Source organism: Piliocolobus tephrosceles, chromosome 5, assembly GCF_002776525.5.
Source record: "Piliocolobus tephrosceles isolate RC106 chromosome 5, ASM277652v3, whole genome shotgun sequence".
Taxonomy (NCBI): domain Eukaryota; kingdom Metazoa; phylum Chordata; class Mammalia; order Primates; family Cercopithecidae; genus Piliocolobus; species Piliocolobus tephrosceles.
The window spans coordinates 157,007,759-157,024,381 of record NC_045438.1 but is presented as its reverse complement, the minus strand read 5'-3'; the positions used below and the strand labels follow the sequence as shown (position 1 = coordinate 157,024,381).

At 42.5% G+C, this 16,623-nt stretch overlaps 1 protein-coding gene across 1 annotated transcript in view; it reads right to left on the bottom strand.

Moving 5' to 3' along the window:
- NEDD9 (neural precursor cell expressed, developmentally down-regulated 9) overlaps positions 1–1,572 on the bottom strand; it is a 200,948-nt gene extending 199,376 nt beyond the window's left edge. The window contains exon 1 of the mRNA XM_023185365.2: positions 1,358–1,572. The gene's annotated coding sequence lies outside the window, so the exon portion shown is untranslated. The remainder of the gene's footprint in view (positions 1–1,357) is intronic.
- Positions 1,573–16,623: the final 15,051 nt, after the last annotated feature.

The window sequence follows — 16,623 nt, the reverse complement described above, 5'->3', positions numbered from 1 at the left end:
TCCTTCTCCTTCTCCTTCTCCTTCTCCTTCTCCTTCTCCTTCTCCTTTTCTCCTTCTTCTTCTTCTTAGACAGGATCTCACTCTGTCACCCAAGCTGGAGTGAAGTGGTGCAATCATAGCTCACTGCAGCCTTGACCTCCTGGGCTCAAGCAATCCTCCCACCTTAGCCTCCTGCAAAGCTGGGACTACAGGCACACACCACTGCGCCCAGCTATCTTGTTTAAGTGGTGACGTACAAAGTGACAACCACTAAATAGCTGTTAAATAAATTAACCAATTAACAAGAAATGGTGGAGCGCTAGCTAAACACTGATTTCATATCCTTTCTTTCCCACCAACTCTACTTTCCACATTCTTAGAACAGGAATGTCCTTGAAAGTAACCAAGCTTGGAAGAAAACAGAAACAAAGAAGAAAACTATTTGGCTGATTTCCAGGATTCTGTCATGGACAATTGCTCTTCACACCCAATTCTGGGTGGGAAACCAGCTTCTGGGCAGGGGAAGGAGGGCCTCTTTCTGCAGGAGTTTAAATGACTAGAGTGCTTACAAGCAAAGGGAAAAGATTGGTGGCCAATCTCTGCATAGCTTCGAACTACATATAACCCTTTCAGAACGATTGTCCCCTTTGTGATTATCGATGGTCTTCATTTTGAGATAATTTCAGCAAGATAAAAAGGTTGCCTCAAGTCCTTTGTGGAAGAAAGGCAATTGAATGAATGAAGGAAGGAAGAAATGAATGAATGGGTTAAGTGAAAGAATAAACATAGAGAAAAGTAAGGATGGAACTCTTGGGCGGCCCACTATGGACAGGGAGAACACAGTGTGTTGTCACTTGTCCTCAGTCCCTTGGAAATGATGCTAATGACTACAGGGATAGGATACACAGAATCCAGTTCTCAGTCACCATGTCTCACCAGTCAGGACTCATGCCCAAAGAGGCTGAAAAGGACCTAAATGATTCTAATCCATCATAAAGAACAAGTGACGGCTCACACCTTGAAGTACTGAAATAATTCAGGAAAAATAAAAGCTTAGTTGCTGTCAGGTAAGCTCTGACAACAGTAAGAAGAGGGGAGGGGCCATGTACTTACGCACCAGGAAGCACCTACCCAGAACAATTTCAAAAGTAGAAATCATGCGGGTTTGAATGTTGCACTAAAACCAGCACCTCCAGGTCAACTCGGAGACCTGGAGTCACTCATTCCTCTTTTGGGGCACGTGGAGATCCTCCCTGCCCCAGTTGAGGGGTGTTCACAGTGGGGAAACACCACCAGATGTCTGGCACCGACTCAGGAAGTAGGAGCCTGAGTGAGTCCCTCCTCTCCCACAGGCCACAGCAAGTGGCTGAGAACTCACCCAAGGGCAGGAAGGCACTGTCGGTGGATCATCTTGCCTTCCTGACGCTCTGGCCCTCTCTCTGGGTGGGCGGGCGGGAGGTGACAGCTAGTCCTGCTGCAGGCTCATGCTTCCCTCTCCATGCAGCGAGCAGACTTGCTTCTAAAGGCAGCTGTAAGCATTTCCCTACCGAGCCACCACACACGTCGGATGTGAGTGGCGTATGTATATGTGTGTTTTTCCTTCCGGTTGCTGTGAAGTGATGTTGTCTCGGTTCATTTCCTCTCTGTGCCTCTTCTTTTTTTTCTCTGTCACACTTTCTGATTCGCTGAGGACACTTTGTAGTTTAGGGACAGGTAAGAAAGCTTGTTCTCATCTGGCTTCTTTGCTATTTTTAGAAAGGTAGGTGATCTTTAAATTAGTATTGCAAGGAAATTTGTCAAAATGTATTTTTCTACGTGGCATAAGCTCCCTCCTAGGCTGCACTGAAGCAAAAGTTAGGCATTTCCAAGCCAACTGAATTGGGATTTTATGGTTTTATGGACTTCGTATGTTGCAAAGGGTTCCACTATTAATTGACACAAAACATTCTTTCATAAGACAAGTGTTTATTGAGCTTGTACACTGGAACAGACACTATGCTAGGGGCTAGGTGCTCAAAGAGTTTCCTACTTACATTGTGGTATGGAAGCCTAGATCTGTGTATGTGGAAGGGAATTTGAAAGCCCAAACCTTTTGTCTTCTTCATTCTGTGCTTTCGAGTAGCAGACAAGTGGCTCTGAGACAAGCCTCCTGGGTTTGAATTATGACTCTGCTCTTTAAACACTTCTGTGCCATGGCCTCCTCATCTGTAAAATGGGAACAGTCACAGGAGTATTGTGAGAATTAAGCGAATTAGTACATGTAAAGCACTCCAAGAGAGCCTGGCACAAATAGAGTAAGCACAACGTAAGTGTTTGCTATGATCATTAGTGGCAACTTTGTATTATTATCAACTGAGATCTTTGCTATTTTCCTACCCTTCCTCATTTTCCACTCCTTGCTCGTGTCTAGCAAATGCCTTGGGGACATAGAGGGTTGAGAGGAAAGAGAGAGAGTTGGTTTGAATAATGGATGTTCCCCAAATGATCCTGTGGTGCCTGATGTTTCTGCTCCAACTCCTTCCTGCTCCATCATGAAGACAAAGAAAGGGCTGCCCTTGGTCCCTCCCATCAGACTCAGCTCATGTGTGTTGCGCTCTTGTGGCATCTCTTTCGTTGTTGTTTTGTTTTGTTTTAATTTTCTGTAAGACTCCTTTGAAATTCATGTAATTTTAAATGTTTGAGCTGGTTCAAATCTTGCTAAAGAATATTCTGCTCATACAAAGATGCCACACTTAAAGCAATAAACACAGCTCAGTGCTATGTACAGTTGGGTCTTATGAATAAGTCAGTAACAAGAACATCGATATTAATCATCATGCATATATTGTACCTGTTAAGGGCAATTAACAATATTCATCAAGGTATGCTTTTATTCTTCCTTCTTCTCTTTCTCTCTCCTTACAAAATCTTTCTTGAGTACATGCTATGTATCCACACGGTTCCAGATTTGAGTTAGAATTATTCTACTCTGAAGTTTTTATTTTATAGTACAGAGTATTTATAATAAATTGATGGAGGCAGAGAAGTCCGGATAGTACATGTTTTATCAAAATGTCCTTTTATGCATTTCCCATTATACCATATCAGTTAAGGAATTACTTTCTTCATTAGGCATTTAATTAGTACAAATTTAAATGTATAAATTTTAGAAAACATAATTAATAATTTTATTGTGTGACTTGAATATTAATGCCATCAAGTTGTCTGCATAAGTCAGTGACACTCTAGAGATATTAAAAATGCTAAGCTTGGACTCCTTTTACGTAAAATACTTGAGATTGACAACCTTATTATCCTGAACTCTGTTCTTTCATCTTCATCCTATGGCTTCATTTCCCACTTTGAGCTGCCCGGACCTCCCACTGCTGAGTTTTTCAGAACACACACAGAGGAAGAGAGCATGTCTTTCAAGGCAAACTAAGGAACTGAGACTTTGTCCAAAAACAGATCAGACTTATTTTAGAAAAACAAGTTAAATATTTTTCCCATTTGCAAAGATGCCGGTTTTCTATGTCTGTTTTCCTACTTACGGTGCTAGATTTTCTTCTTCTTCTTTGGTTTGTTTTATTTTCTTTTTGATTAGTAGCAGGTTATGCTGCATATCAACATTTTGGCAAACCACAGACGATTCTGACAAAAAACAAACAACTTTAATTTCTAATCACTCTGTCCAATGAGGACAGGGCTTACATTTTCATCTTCATTTAAACCAGCTTCTTGATTGCTTTAATTAGCTCCTTCATGCCATCTCAGTTAGCTGGAATCTTGGTTTACACCACAAAATGCTTTATAACTACCTGTGAAGCAGTAGCCAAACCCCAGGCAACTGTTTTGAATTTGTTTTGGAGGTCTGGTCCAAGGAGCAGCTGTTGTGGAGTGGAGGATGAGGGTGGGGGAAGGAAAATGAGGAGAATTTGAGAAGACTGGAAGGTTGAAAAATCTATGACCAAAGTGTGTGCACGCGTGTGTGTGCACGTGCGTGTGCGCACGCATGCGCATGTGGGTATTTATGATTCCATTTGCTTGACTCATTCCCCTCCACAATGGAAGACAGTATGAGCCATGGGGAATCAACTGCCCACTGAGGAATTTAAATGAAAATGCTCAAGGGCTGGTCTGGCAAATTTTAAGAGCAAAGTTGTCTAGTATTATAAAGGATGCCTCCTCCCTTCTTGGGAATGGGAGCTTGTCTTGTGGTTTTTATTTTTAGATGAGGACATCAGAACTCAAAAAGATCCCGGTCATTATTCCCCATTCATTAACTACCGCACACCTGCGAAGTCTCCCGAGCTTTCCCGGGCATTCTCCATACGTCACTCCACAGGACACCCTGCAAGAACCCTGTAGCTCAGTGGGAGATAAACCAGCAAGATACTATTTCTGTTAATTAGTTCATTCATGGTCTTAAAAGCATTATTTAACATGTGCTAAAATAAATAAAAAACAAATGAGAATCAGTTTCTCCCCTAAGAGAGATGACAGTCTGGAATGCATGGAAGAATGAGCCTTATTCACCTTCTTCTTCTGCTCTCTTGCCCTTATAAACCTATTTTTCTCTCTCCCCTAACAGGACACCTTTGTCTTTTGCCTCTCTGTTCTCCCAGTCTCTTAGCCAAGTCCTGGGCTCTCTAGCCCTCCTACATTGCCAGAACTCCATGACCTATTTCAGCAATGTGTACAATGTAGATTTCCTTGTTCTTGTTTTTCGGGGTCTTTACCTTGCCCATTTCTATCCCTGTCTGTCCACTTTCTCTCATGCACCAAAGCTATCCAGACTCACTGGGAAAGTTAATAAAGGCAACTTGTTTCCTTGCAAATTCTCTCCAATAACCTTAACTGAGGCGCTTCTGCGGCTCAAGAATTTTCCTTCTCATCTCCTGCTGTCTGTCAGGTCCCCTGTGGTATCCTTTCCATACTTTTCTCATGTTCTAAAAGCTCTAAGCCTAGCCGTTGCCTCCTGTCATGCCTAGGGTGAGGTCTCCTGATGGGAGCTCTTTCAGGATGCCTTGTGATCCCTGCAGTTTCACCATTTCTTCCATACTGTTCCCCATTCTCTGTTCATTTTCAGTCCTTTGAATTACGGCTTCAAGCATCACCACCCAATTAATAACGATAGTAATAGCTACCATTTTAAATTTATATTAGCAGGAGGCAAACCACATTGGCAAAGATGAAACCATTCTTCTAGTCATAGAACAGCTGCTTGAGAAAACATGGGCACCTAGAAGAGCAAAAGGAAGAAAGACTGAACACTTTTAAAGACAGAAGTGATGGCAAAGTGTAAAGGTTTTGACTTATTGCAAGCTTTCACCGCATTTAGGAATCTGGCAAGCACATATTTCTCCATGGTTTACACCCTGTTTACCTACCTTTCCACTAGATAATAACCATCTTTGACTTCTCAAAAAATGTTTGGTAAAACTTAATTAGTGCTAATCCCTCTATAACTTTAAGACAAAATTTTAAAATCTACAAGTAATAAATTTATCTTGTAAAGAACTAATATTGCAGATGAAATTCTCCAGTGTCTTTGCCCTTCAGCCCTAGTTGTAGTTTTCTCTCTTGCTTTGCCCACAGGGAACCTTCACTATCGGTTTGAGGTACGTTCTACTAAGACATTTTCAGGCATTCATATAAATATATGTCACCACTGTCAATTTGCAGTTGTGCACATGTGTACCCTTGCCCTTGAGCATGTGTGTGCACACAAACAGAACCTGAGACCGAAACCATCATACCGTACTATCCTCGGTTTCTGAGGGAACTGTATAAACTGCTGTTCTGGTTTCACATGAAATAGCAACTTGAAAACAACATCTTATTCACGAGAATGTAAAAAACAAAACTGCATTGCTGCTTTAGATGGTTGAAGAGGTGAGGCTTCCCTGTTTATCTGAATATCGTCCATTTGTTTTCTAAATTCATAAAAATGTGGATTCACATCCAGCTGATTTACCTCTGGGTAGAGATTCCTGGATTAAATACCAAAGGTCCCTTTGCCATTTGATAAAATGATTTTGGGGATTTTTCCTTTTTGCCTTCACAATCACCTAGCCAAAACATCAAGTCAAATCACAACCCTTCCCTGATACATACATAAGCTGCCCCTGACAATGACCCCAGACACAGGGAGGGATGCCAAGTGCTGTAATTACTTACATCCACTTTTTTCTCCACAATGACCAACTGTTTACCTCTCTCCTTCCTTGGACGTTTCCCTTATCCTGACTCGTAGCAGCCTCCATTTCACAGTCCCATATTGTGGGTTAACTACTTTCTAAACTGAGAAATATTTTTTACTGATCCCTAATAGTTAAAACTCCAGCACTCCCTGTTTGTTCCCTTTAGTTTTTATGCAATTATTTTTTTCTCTAAGACAATGGAAATTTAAACTGGAAATCCAACTTACCCTCCCTCTACTTTCACCACAACTTTTCTTATCTTATAAACAAACACTTATGTCCACGTTTTCCTTGCAGTCCTAACTCAGTTCCTTAGTTCCATCTTCTTCTTGGCCTCTTTCTCTTCTTTCTTTCATATTCAGTTGTCCTAAAAAATTTGTCTACACTCCATACCTCCACTTCCACACTTTTCATTCCTTCCTTCCTCACTGCATTCCTTCCATCCTGACATCTGGTCCATGCCCCCAGCTCTCTGCTGAAATCGTCTTTGCTAAGATCACCCTCAGTAACCTGGATGATAAACCAGTAGACACTACAAAGTCTTTTCCTCTGCTGCACTGAAAGTGGTTGACCACTTCTTTCCTCTCAGGCCCCTCTCTACTTCTTTGGAGGACATCTCTTGCCTTGGTTCCCCTCTTACTGGTTCAGTACACTTCACTGCTTACTGCTGTGGTGATTCACCCTTGGGCCTCACACATTTTCACTCTTCTGCTTTCTCTATGGGTAGGTTCATCCCATTTAAAAGAGGGGCCTTCTCTTCCCACACTTCCATTTGTCCTAGTTCATTTGCATTGCTATAAAGGAATACTTGAGGCTGGTCACTTATAAAGAAAAGAGCTTTATTTGACTCATTGTTCTGCAGGCTGTACAAGATGCATGGTGCCAGTGCTTCTGGGGGAGGGACAGGAGGGCCTCAGGGAGCTTTTAGTCATGTTGGAAGAAGAAGGGAAGCTTGCATGTGCAGAGATCACGTGATGAGAGAGGAAGCAAGAAAGCCAGGCTCTTTTTAACAACCAGCTCTTGCGGGAACTAACAGATTAAAAACCCACTCACCACCCTGTCAAGGGAAGACACTAATGTAATCTGCACTAATGAAGGATCTGCACCCATGACCCGAACACCTTCAATTCAACCCCACTTTCAACATTGGGGGTCAAATTTCAGCATGAGATTTGGAGGGACAAACATCCAAACCATAGCATCATTCATGTCATTACCATATTCTCAGTCCCTCTGCCCCCAAACACTGCAAATCTTTTCCTCACTGTGTCTTCAAGCCAACCAGTCACCATATTCTGTGCTGTTGTTTTTCTTAATTAAATCTCAAATCAAGTCTTGTTGACTCATTCAGTTCCCTCTCTGTGTATCCCTTGCCACTTTCTTAGTTTAGACATTAATTGCTCAGACTGTTACAACAATTCCTAGCTGCGAGGTCCTCCTCTGGCCTCTATAGAGTACTGCTGGGAACATGGTAGGTGTTGTGGTTCAGATTTTTGTGTCCCCCCAACAAGATTCATATGATGGAACCTAATTCTTAAGGTGTTATTATTTAGGAAGTGGGGCATTTGAGAGGTGATTAGGACGTGAGGACAGTGCCCTCATGAATAGCATTAGTCCCCTTATAAAAGAGGCCTGAGGGAGCCTGTTGCTCCTCTCACCACAAGCAGACCCAGCTGGAAGGCGCTATCTATGAGGAAGAGGGACCTTGCCAGACACTGAATCTGCTGTCACCTTGGCCTGAGACTTCCAGCCTCCACTACTGGGAGCAATCACTTTCTGTTGTTTGTAAGTTACCCAGTCCTAGTTATTTGGTATAGCAGCCTGAAAGGGCCAAGACACCAGGTCCTCAGGAGATACCAATTGAATGAACATCTTCAAAATATTAGATGTTTCCATAGACAAGATTCATATCCTCTCATGTTCACTTTCTGCTTAAAGACTTTTACCAACTTCCTGTTGCCTACAAAATAGAATTGAAATGATTGCGCCGGTGAATGGCAGTCCACTCTTCTCTTTACATTCTCTCCTGCCTTGTCCACCTCTGCAGTGCCCTTCACCTTCCCATCACATCAAACTGTGATTCACCTTGGGCCCCACACATGTTCACGCTCCTGCCTTCTCTGGATAAGTCCATCCCATTTAAATCAGGGACAAGCCTTCTCGTCCCACACTTCCATTTGTCACAGTCCATTTGTGTTGCTATAAAGAAATACCTGAGGCAGCTAATTTATTAAACATTGAGGTTCCTCTCTGTCCCCTCCTATTCCATAACTTCTCATGGTTAGGGCATTGGAAAGGCTGTTCCCCTGCCTCGAATGCCCTTTCTCCTTGTCTTTCTGGCAACCCCTTGGTATCCTCGGGACAGAATCATCCTTTCCTCCTTCACTGTCACCAGGCCCTCTATATAGCATTAATCACATAATGTCACAATAGTGTATCTCCATTCCCTGGACATTGAGGCTCCAGAGGGCAGGGAACTGTTGTTTCTTCTTTCTGGAGACCAAACTAAACAAAGTACGTTTACAAAGTAGTCCATGAAGGTTTCTTATCAGAATCACCTACGAAGCTGGTTAAATGTAAATTCCCAGGCCCCATGACTGAGCTGCCAAATTCTGTCTGTCTGGGTAGTGGGACTCTCCTAGGTAAATCTTGTGCACATAAATGTTTGAGAACACATCTACAGCATCCAACAAATATTTGCTGAATAAAAACATGCTTAAAAATGTACTGAGATCCCTACTCCTAAAATTCTGCTCTATTTCCTTCATTCCTCTGGGATGTAGTTTGGCTGGGGACAGGCCCAAGTATTTGGCTCAGTCATAGATCAAAGTGACCTAAATGGGAAACAGCTGTGCATTATTCCCCAACCATGCCAGGCAAGTACCTATTGTCCTGTCCAAAACGCCAAATTAGGTTTAGGGCCATTCAAAGTCCGGAAGATGGTTGGCTGTGATAAGAACTAACAAATTCTTGCTCAAGTGGGAACTGGTTTTGCAGGGCATACTCTGCATTTTTAACTCACTAAAGCCAAGTTCTTAAGTTTAAGTGGTTCATAAGTATCTTCTAATGAGCTGCACAGTTCCATTTGCTGTGCTTGTCATCAGTATTGATAACTCTAGTATCAGCTAGTAGCCCTCACCTGTTGACATCGAGTGGATCGTGAATGAGCTTTTTAAGACTTTAGGTGAGGCTGCTGGGAGACTGTAACAATAGGCAAGCCTTATTTTGGCCACAAACTCTCTAAAATGTCCTTTTTAATCTTGAGCGCTAGCAACACAATTTTGAGATCTGTCATAATGCACCATACCAGGACCCATGAAGACTTTAAAAACACACATCATCTGAATGACCTCAAGACTACACGACGTATAGACAACACATATTTGTTGTATATATGTATGTATTATGCATCATTACTTACCAATCAACGGAATCTTTTTTTTTTTTTTTTTTTTGAGACAGAATCTTATTCTGTCACCCAGGCTGGAGTGTAGTGGCGCGATCTCGGCTTACTGCAACCTCTGCCTCCCAGTTCAAGTGATTCTCCTGCCTCAGCCTCCCGAGTAGCTGGGATTACAGGCATAAGCCACCATGCCTGGCTAATTTTTGTATTTTTAGTAGAGACGGGGTTTCACCATGTTAGCCAGGATGGTCTCAAACTCCTGACCTCGTGATCCACCAGGCTCAGCCTCTCAATGTGCTGGGATTACAGGCTTGAGACATTGCGCCTGGACAATGAAACCTTTTAAAAAGTCCATGTAGATCCAGCAGTCCCACTTTGGGATATATATATATATATATATATATATATATATATATATATATATATATGATATATATCCGAAGGACTTGAAATTATGTTGAAGAGATATCTGCACTCCCATGTTTACTGCAGCACTGTTTATAACAGCTAAAATAGGAAATTTTCCTACGTGTCCATCAGTGAATGAATGGATAAAGAAAATGTGGTATATACACACAATGGAATACAATTTATCCTTAAAAAGAAAGAAATCCTATAATTTGCAACAACAGGGATGGATATGGAAGACATTATGCTAAGTGAAATAAGCCAGGCACAGAAAGACAAATAGTGCCTGCTCTCACTCATACATGGACTCTAGAATAATTTAACTAATAGAGAGTAAAGTGATGGTAAAATGATTTTTGCTCCAAATAATGTAAAAATACCAGAAGCTGGAGGTCAGGGAATGGGGAGGTGGTGGTGAAGGGGTAGAAAGAGTTAGGAGGAATAAATGATAAGTATTTAAGGGGATGGATATGTTAATTACTTTGATTCCAACATTCCATGTTGCATACATACATTAGAACATCACTGTGCACCCCATAATTATATCTGATTATAATTTGTAAAAAAAAAAAATAAAAGGACACATAAATATGTAGAAACACACTGATATCATACACAGGTGAATACCTATTTGTAGCTGAGATATGGAAAATAAAGACACCAGGAGTGATTTGAAATTGCTCTTTCAGGTTCCTTTGTGGAGGAGTTAAGACCTGTCCATGGCATCCAAGAAGAAACAGGATATGGATTGGCAATTAAGCCACTAGCTGCATTGCTCAGATAATGCCACAGTTAGGTGGAGCCTTAGAGGTAATCTAACTTAATTTAGTACATATTACTTATTCTTTACATTTCCATCATTTCTTTATTATAGAAATAACATACAGTCATTGTTGAAACCAGAAAAAATAAATAATTTGAAAAGATGACAAAACCAGTGTTACACTGGAGAATATATTCTTTTAGACATTTTCCCATGGATAGGTAGTGTTAGCCATCAGAATGTATTAGTTTTCTTTGCTGCTGTAACAAGTTACTGCAAACTTAATAGCTTAAAACAACACAAATCTGTTATATTACAGTTCTACAGGTTAAAAGTTTAACATAGGTTTAACAGGGCTAAAGCTAGGGTGTTTGGCAGGGCTGTGTTCCTCCTCTCTGGGTCGGGAAGAATCTGCTTCCTTGCCTTTTTCCAGCTTCTAAAGGCAGTCCACATTCCTTGGTTCATGGCCCCTTCCTCTATCTTGAAAACCAGCAGTGCTGCATCTCTCTGACCATTGTTCTCTCAGCACATCTCTCCTTGACCACAGCTGGGAAATTTTCTCCCTGATTTTAAGAACCCATGTGATTAGACTGGGCACACATGTATAATACAGGACCCCACCTCAAGGTTCATAACTTAATCATATCTGCAGAATCCCTTTTGCCATGTAAGGTAACATAGTCTCAAATTCTGAGAATTAGGACGTGAACATGTTTAGGGCTATTATTCTGCCTATCACACAAAGAGATGAAACAAGTGATGTTCATGGAGGATACGTGACTTACCCAAGATCACAAAGCTGGTAAATATTGGATCTGTTAGTTAAACTCTTTCAGAGAGTCTGATGCAATTAGATTTTCTAATGGAAATTCATGATGAAAGAGATGTAATGAACTAATGGAAATTACTGATGAAAGGGACATAACAAAGAAATGCGGAGCTCGAATGGACTTAGTTCTGAGCCTCACACTTTGTTCTCAGTCTGCAGATACCATGATCTTGATCTCTCAAAAGCAGGCATTGGCACAGGAGGCCCCTGTCTGTTTCTGCTGCCACTCCTGATATCTCTCAGATGACCCCTTCTGGCTCCTTTCAACATCCTTTTGCTGTTTGGCTTGGCTTCTGCTGTCTCCTGCTTCCACCAGCTGCCTCCTTTCCATGAGTCTCTCGGTTTCTGGATCCTATTGCCACTTGCATTTCTCTCTGTGTCATTTTCAAGTTCCCTAAAAGAAAGTATCTGATATAGTTCATTGTTCGCTACAGGGCACTGGGCAACCCTTATCGTGTAAAGGTTCCCACTGTGTTATCTTCCTGGCTGCCAGCCAGCTTGCTGATGGCTGTCTTCAAAGACAACTGCCATTTCCTGGTTCCATCAGCCAAGATCATGGGGTCAAACGTGACAATCTGCACGTACGAAATCACTCACGGTCACCTCCCTCAGCATAGCACCACAGGCAGGGCAGGCACAGAGAGACTTTTCTCCAAATCCTGGGCTGGAATTTTCTTCGTGGCTTACCCCTGCATATACTGAAGCTGAGCCATCTTGGGGGACCACAGCTAGAACGATGTAGCTGAATGAATGAGCGTGAGAAGGGGCCAAATGGGAGGAAGACATCAGTCCCCAGAACCAAGACTGAATATGCGCATTTGGAAAACAGTTTAGTTAACTGTACTCAGTACTTCAAGGCTCTAATTGCTGTTCTTTAATAAGGAGGCCACATTGGCATATGAAAAGTTCTAAAATTATATCATTTTTATCAGTAACCAGGACCTCAAGTTGCTCCCACAAACCACATAGGGCCTTGCAAAATGAGGCTTTGGGAAGGGGACTCTGACGTTTCTAAATTTTGCACCCATTGGTTTCTCCAGTTACATTAGCTCTGGGTGCAAAATGGCCTCATTAACTGGGGAAGAACGAGTCTAAATGAGTTTCAGAAGGAGAAAAGGTCTCTTGGGTCCACTGAGCCCTGCCACCACCCCGCGTTCCCCCACCTTCCTAATGGAAGAACACTGCTGGAAAAGTGTCATCCGATATTTCCCACAAAAATGTGTGCTGTGGCCACAGCTCAGAGATGCCAACACAAATCTCCAACACAGCCACCTCCTGACTGAGAATACATTCTGGGCTGTTTTTAGTTTGAGCCTCGGTAATCGGGGACAAAAGCTGATTTAATTTTAATTAATTACATGGGAGTGAATGGCCATCTGATCCATAGGGGTCATAGCACATAATGTCCCCAGTGGCACTATGCCGGCAGAGCATTGGGAGGAACTTGTCTTTGTGGTTTGCTACATCTTCTCTTCCTGTTGCGCTTTTAGAGAGAATTCTCCAAAAATGATTGTGTCCTCAGCCTCCTACACTTTATAATAATTAACTAAATTCATTGGTTTTTACTTTTTAAAAATAACAGTCTTCCTGCTGCCAATCAAAACATATTTTTCGAGCAATAAGCGTTGTGTTCAGAGTTGGAATAAACTGGTGAGCAAAAACAGACATGGTCTGGGAGACTATGTAGATTGGATATTTTTACTCCAAATAATGTAAAAATACAACTTATACTGGGTTGAACTATAGATATTTGCTGCCTCATCAAGCAGGAGTCCAGGGGGTAGGGTGGACCCAGCACTGGTTAATTCAACAGTTCCACAGAAGTCTTCATATCAGCTTTGGTCTGAAGTTCTTGGTTCCCTCATGATTGCAGACTGTCACAATAGCTCTAGGCGGTGCATTCCCAACCACATCTAAACAAAAATAAATTTAAAAACCCCAAAGGAAGGCCCACTCTTCTTTGGATCCCTATGTTTCTTTTTGAGAGATGATTCCTTTCCTAGAAACACTCTTCCTCCAAGGCTCACTCCCCAGCAGACATATCCACAAGTCCTAGAGGCAGAATTGCATCCCAAGCCAGTCAACAACAAAGCAAATGAAATGGTCCTAATTGGCTTAGGACCATCACATTTTACCTCCTAGGGTTAAGAAAAGGCTCAGTCTGTGCCATAAAAAGAAAGGAATTCATGTCCTTTGCAGGGACGTGGATGAAGCTGGAAGGCATAATTCTCAGCAAACTAACACAGGAACAGAACACCAAACACTGCATGTTCTCACTCATAAGTGGGAACTGAACAATGAGAACCCAGGGACACAAGCAGGGGAACAGCATACACCAGGGCTGGTTGGGGGATGAGGGGCAAGCGGAGGGAGAGCATTAGGAAAAATACCTAATGCATGTGGGGCTTAAAACCTAGATGACGGGTTGATAGATGCAGCAAACCACCATGGCATATGTATACCTATGTAACAAACCTGCACATTCTGCACACGGATCTTGGAACGTAAAGTCAAATTTAAAAATAAAAATTAAAAAATAAAAGGCTCAGCCTTTCCCAAAGCACAAAGATGCCCCATCCAGAAACACAATTCAGGACCCTTAGCAGGGAGAAAGGATAGTTATTGGATTAGAAACCAGCAGTGGCTGCCTCAATAAGAGACTTTCGGATGACCTGGGAGCGAGGGGAAGAAACCCTACCCACCCCCAACCCCACTCCCTAGTAAGCGCAGAGTCAGGAAGACCAAAATTTTAGGGTCAGCATTGCTACTTGGTAGTTGTTAGATATTGGATTAGTTATTTGGCCTTGTGGAACCTCAATTTCTGCATCTGTGAAGTGGGAAATTACACCTATCTCACTGGGTTGCAGTGAGAATCAAGTATATTAGTATATGCAAATTACCTGGCAGGCGCCTGGCCCATAGATGTGTCTAATAAATACCGTTTCTTTTGCCCAAAGCCCTTGGGCAGGTTACAGTCTCACTTGCTGGGTAACTGACAGGTCAGTCAGCTCACATGCTGATTATTAAGCATTATGATAAAGCTATGTAAAGAAGCTTCCTAGGGGAGTAAATACTATCACAGTATTTAGGAGCCACTAAGGTCCTCCAAATGCTTTTCTAGATCCAATGGGTGCTCTCCATTTCTTTCTCTTACCTTACCTTTCTGCAGCATCACTCCTCTTGGCAATTCCTTTTCTTCTTCCCTTTTCTTTGAGATGGAGTTTTGCTCTTGTTGCCCAGGCTGGAGTGCAATGGCGCAATCTCAGCTCACTGCAATCTCCACCTCCTGGGTTGAAGCGATTCTCCTGCCTCAGCCTCCCAAGTAGCTGGGATTACAGGTGCCCACCACCACGTCCAGCTAATTTTTTTTTTTGTTTTTAGTAGAGACAGGGTTTCACCATGCTGGTCAGGCTGGTCTTGATTACACGTGTGAGCCACCACACCCAGTTGTCAATTCCTTTTCCTCTAAACTCTACCTTGCCCTCTTGCCCTGTGTTCCATGACAATTTTCTCATGGTTTACTATCTACCTCTCTAGCAACTCCTTTTCATGCTTCCAGGGTCCTCTTTTTTTTTTTTCCCCGCCCAAACTGTGTTCTCACCCTCTGTTTCAATCTCACCTGTCAGTTCCTGAGGTGACGTCTCATCGTTTCCCACACTTTCAACTCCTATTTATATGTGCATGACACATAGGAGACATTCAATGCACATTGTTTTAATTCACTTTTTATTCAACAAATATTTATTGAGTGCTTACTATATGCCTGGTGCTGTTCTTTATGCTGGTGATAAAGCAATAAACTAATCAGACCAATCCATGCCCTCATGAAACTTACATTCTAATGAAGAGACAGACAATGAATAAATGAAGTAAACATTTCATATGTTAGATGGAGGAAATGCTGTGGAAAAATGTAATGCTGGGTAGGTAGGATAGGGCGGCCATGAGCAGACCCTTCTATTCATTATGGGGTCCCTGGGAATGCCTCCTTAATAATGCAACATTTAGGCACAGACTTAAAATAAGGGAGGGATTATACCATGAGGCTGGGCAGGGGCAACAACAAGCACAAATGCCCCGGGGCGGGACGGTGTTTGGCATCTTGAACGAATCATCATTGGGCTAGAATGACGGGAGAAAGAGGATGAAAAGATCAGGAAGGCAGATCAGTCAGGGTTGCGAGGGCCATGTTAGGGCTTTGGCCTCTACCATGAGTGAAACAGGAGCTGTTGAAGATTCTAAGAAGAGGAGCGCTATAATCTGATTTATGCTCCTAGAAGGCCACTGCAATAATCAGAGTGAGAGATAGTGGGGGCTTGAATCAGGGTGGTGGTGGTAGAGTAGTGAGAAATGATGAATTTGAGTCATAATTGGAGGTGAGACCAACACTGTCTTCTGTTGGATGTGGGGAGTGGAAGAAAGAAATCAAGATGGAGCTCAAAGGTTTTGGCCCCAGTAAACAGAAGGGGAGTTGTCATTTTCAGAGATAAGAAAGACCGTCCAGGCACAGTGGCTCACGCCTGTAATCCCAGCACTTTGGGAGGCTGAGGCGGGTGGATCACCTGAGTTCGGGAGTTCGACACCAGTCTGGCCAGCGTGGTGAAGCCCTATCTCTACTAAAACTACAAAAAACTAGCTGTGCATGGTGGCACATGCCTGTAATCCCAGCTACTCAGGAAGTTGAGGCGGGAGAATCGCTTGAACCTGGGAGGTGGAGGTTGCAGTGAGCCAAGATCGTGCCACTGCACTCCAGCCTGGGTGACAAAGTGAGACTCCATCTCCAAAAAAAAAGAGAAAGAGAGAGAGAGAGAGAGACTGTGGGGGAGCACAGAGGGAGTGAAAAAACAGAGATCAACTTGGTGTAAATTCAATTCTACATGATTATTAGACATTGAAGTGTAGCTGTTGAGAAGGGCATTGGATACGTGAATGTAGAGTTTGGGAAACAGGTCTGGATTAAAGCTAGAACTTTGGAAGTCATCAGCACCTAGTGGATTTCAAAAGCAGTGATGCCAGATGAGGTCGCCAAGGGTATGCACTTAAAACAGAGAAGCACACC